Source organism: Halyomorpha halys, unplaced genomic scaffold (genome assembly GCF_000696795.3).
Source record: "Halyomorpha halys isolate HHAL.00 unplaced genomic scaffold, Hhal_1.1 Scaffold212.1, whole genome shotgun sequence".
Classification (NCBI taxonomy): domain Eukaryota; kingdom Metazoa; phylum Arthropoda; class Insecta; order Hemiptera; family Pentatomidae; genus Halyomorpha; species Halyomorpha halys.
The window spans coordinates 1,001,901-1,006,105 of record NW_027107855.1 but is presented as its reverse complement, the minus strand read 5'-3'; the positions used below and the strand labels follow the sequence as shown (position 1 = coordinate 1,006,105).

Below are 4,205 nucleotides of genomic sequence, written 5' to 3'. Positions count from 1 at the left end.
AAATCTTACTAAAAATCGGTACATTTAGCCTTAATATCTCGTAGGCTAATTTATGGACTGGTTTAAATGACCAGGGCTGAAGAGCCTGCATAAAGTTGTTTTTTAAATGTGGTTCTAAAATTGTATTAAGGTATGATAATTTATTAATAATACTGTTATTTGTTTGGAATCATTGAAGATCATAAATGTAATAAAAGCTGTTTGTATTAGATTCTCCTTGCGAATGGCCGAATTGGCCGAAACGATGGTCTTATAAAGGAGTAAAACATGTTTTGAGACTAAAATAGAAAAATTGTATTTATTTAAACAAAATTAAAGGTATTTGGAAGAAAAAAAAAATCGTCATTTGAGGCCTGTCGGACTGCAGTACTTTGTAAAGAAGTCCTGTTAATAGACCAACGTTTGTACCTGGAAGATTTTAACCCAATTAAGGGTACCCACTTTATGAGGCTGGGTAGACCCCAGAGGGGTCCCGAACCGACTTGACTCACAGATAGAAAAATTTCACAATAAATAATTATAATGTTTTTTTTTAAATTTTGAACCGTTTCATTTCATGATTTTTAATTGTAAACTGTACAATACGATAAATACGATTGGTCTTGCTAAAAAGTTCTAAAGAATTACCTGTACAAATATTTACTTGCCAGTCGTTTTGACTTGCAACTATTCACACATAAATTAGCTAACTTGGATATTTGTAGAAGTAGTGATACGCTTCATTTATTTTGTGATGCTGAATAGATGAATCATCTATTTTCATTTTGGTTAAAGAAACTTCATGCCGCTTTTTAGAATTATATCAAGATTACTTTCCCGATTACAGTAAACTGCCAGCTGACCGTGATTTTAGGATAATAGATTTAATATAATCTAGAATCGAATTAATGAAAATTTAAAAATATTATAAATTCTAAAAATACTGAGAGCTCCTGTTGCCTGTTTATAATGCTGACCACAGCATAAACACAGAGTTGTTATAGAGAGAAGTGGAAAAAGGATCCAGCTACTGAGAACTTTTTACGAGAAAAACGCATCGGTAGAAACAAACAAGAGTACTACAGGAAAGTGACCATTATTTTCCAAAATAAATTCACAAAATGTTGATTTCTAGTTATTTGGAAAAATGTTTTGGATTTATGAAATACTATATCTAGGGAACCATTGGAAATACATAGAAATCAAATTAAAGATAGTTTAATGTTCTATAATGTTCATCTTCGTAGGAATTGTACTTTTTATAATATTTGCATATGAATATGAATTTTTCATGTGAAATTTTATTCGAATATCTGGAAATCAACTTATTTTAGCGAATATCATGAAGACTACTACGATGATAAACGTAATAAACTTGTTTATAGCTTATTAAACTAGCCTTAATTTGAGTGTTAATAGACATCTGTATATCTATTTCAGGGTTCCCGAGGTATAGATTTCCAACAATAAATTCATAACTACTAATTTTTCAGTGTGTTCATGAAACGTTGCTTTTAAAAATACTGTTCCCAATTTTTATTAAAGTGATAAAAAATTATGGTAAAATAATTGACTTCTTTTCTTCTCTTGGGCTCTTTCACTATACACCTGTAACCTGGAGGACCAGGAGCTGTTTATCAGACACATGGGTCGCTCGCCTCCCACATTTTTTGATTTTTCAACATGCTGCAAGGCGAAAATTTGGGGCCAAACAATTTTATTTTCTATTTTTTTTTCAAAAATTCGTTTCTAGGCGTTTCTTGAGGTGCTAAAAACTAATATTAACATTGTTTCACTCCTAAAAATTCTTTTTCCGCACCTACATTACGACAATTTAGATTTAATGGCGTTATAAGAGCAAAATATTGGTTTCAAATTAAGAAAAACTTTTCAAATATTTTATTTTATATCTCCATTTCTAATATGTTTAATTAAATCCGGTATGTGCCCTTTGGTGCAGTTTATAGAGCCCTAAACCACTTCCAAGTTTCGTGTTGATTGGTTGAGTTGTGTTGAAGTTATTTCTATTTTTTACCATATATTTTTATTATATAATCTTATTTACCGCTATAAACTAAATAGATGCAATAAGTAAGCAGGAGCCCGCTCTGAAACCCTCACTTGAGTGACGACATTCCATTGTTACTGTAAATGTGGTAAAGCAGGTGTCTTCGAGATCCCAGCGCAGCCCTCTCATCGCGTCACTGCTACTGACCCTAATAATGGATGCTGAGTGGTCAAAACCCGCAAAACACTCTGAACATGAGTGGAGAATCTGGCCAATTTTATGTTACAATAAAAATCGTGGTCTTATCGTTTTAATCCTCGAGGTGAATCATAGGGATGGACAAACTTGATAAGGATTAAACCAGAGGATTTGGCTGATCGGAAAAGATTTATATGGAATTTAATGAAAACATTTTCAGAGAATTAAAAAAAAAGTTTCGATCTGCCTACACCAGGCATATATCCCCATTTTCGAATTAAACCTACTGTAGCCATTTTTTTTAAAGTGATAAATTGAAATAATGAATTATTATTGTTTTTATTATTCCATGTAAAAACATATAATATAAAATAATGATATTAAATTGTATAGAAATGTGTAACACTAAAAATGAAATATAAGAATATATGCTGCATAAATAAAGTATTTTTTAAATAGAATACCTTGTTTTCACTATTTTGGCCATTAAAAATTAACAAATTAGTTAAAAGTGTGATGAATCTCTCGGCCTAGTAACATATTCAAGGTGGGCCACGAATTTGCCATCCCTTGTCTACACAATTTTTGATTATTAAATGTATTTGTATCAAATGTAGATTTCTCTATTGAAAATATAACTAATTCGTTTATGACATAGATGCCAAAGGTGGTAGTTCAGCAAAAGTTCTTAGGATAGTATTGAGTACAATTATAAAAACATTTTATGATTAATGTATGCTAACAAACCATTGGTGTAGTGGAGCGGGTATGGCGTTCCCACTCTGATTTTTCCAAAAATCCTATATATTAACAGGCGACCCGTGTTTTTTTCCGATTTATAACTCAACAATGGCTGAATAGGTTTCAATGGTTTTAAATAGCTGTCAAATAAATACCTTGTAAAGGGGTGGGATTATTCTGGATCCTATTATAGAAGTTATTCAATTCTCAGAAGATGGTAAGCGTTCCCACACTGGAAAATTTACGACTACACTACTGCTAATATTTACACGGGAGAGGGCAATGTGTGATATTTTTTATCTCACACAAAGGAAAAGAAGGATGGACTTTACCTTGTTTTCAGCTCAAGAAAAAAAAGTGGTTTGGCTTATGCAAAGAGAAGATAACTTAGTCCGCATCACATTCAATCACAATATTTTAATCAAATTATTAGCATTGATTAAATGTCCATTCAAATCAACTCTTATTATTTTCATAGTGTGCAAGTGAGTGGTTTTATATCCCGGAACATCTCAATAATTGATGGAGAATCTGGAACCTGTGATCCTGACCACAACTTGTTCAACCGTTGGTCTAGAAACTGTACTTTCTTACCCAAGCGCTAAATCCAAGACCCTTCGTGGGTTTTAGAGGATTAATTTTAACTGTCTCTTATGTGATCTACTATGCAATTGAGCTTTTTATTAATTTTTTTTTTAGATTTTTGGAAATCTGGGACATTACAACAAAGTTGGCATATAACAGAATATCATGAAAACCGAAAGAAATCTACCACTAACCCAGACAGTGATGTCAGTACAACGGACAATCAAGAACCTTCAGGCATGTGAAGTTTTTTAATGAATAAATCAGAGGTAGTGATTTGTATAATTACTTATGATTTGTGTCATTATTCAATCTACCGAGTGGATAAAATCTTTGTTTGAGATAGGTCGGTCGTACAATATTTAACAACAAATAATTGGGTTCGTTGCAGATATTGGTTACCACCGTGTTCCACAGGACTCGGTCTTCTTCAGGGCACGCCTTGCTGGGCGAAGCAGCTCTTTGGTAATAATAATCCAGTTGAAAGGGGTTAGGCCCGTTTCTTATTTTGAGTATTTTTTTTTTTTTACCTGATTTATTCATCCGCTTCTCATTTACAATTAGTGGATGATTAGTCAAAATTAACAATACAGTAATGGCATTTCAGGAACAATTCTGACTTAGGGAAGCTACAGCCGTGGAACCACCAATTTCAATAAAACTTATTTTTTAATAATAATAATAATTTTTTTAA

At 32.2% G+C, this 4,205-nt stretch overlaps 1 protein-coding gene across 13 annotated transcripts in view; it reads left to right on the top strand.

Moving 5' to 3' along the window:
• The window catches only part of CadN (Cadherin-N), a gene marked incomplete at its 5' end in the record, with an annotated part of 700,644 nt that overhangs the window by 690,963 nt on the left and 5,476 nt on the right, over positions 1-4,205 (top strand). For all 13 annotated transcript variants that reach the window (XM_067046228.1, XM_067046224.1, XM_067046230.1 and 10 more), the window contains 1 exon segment: positions 3,626-3,780.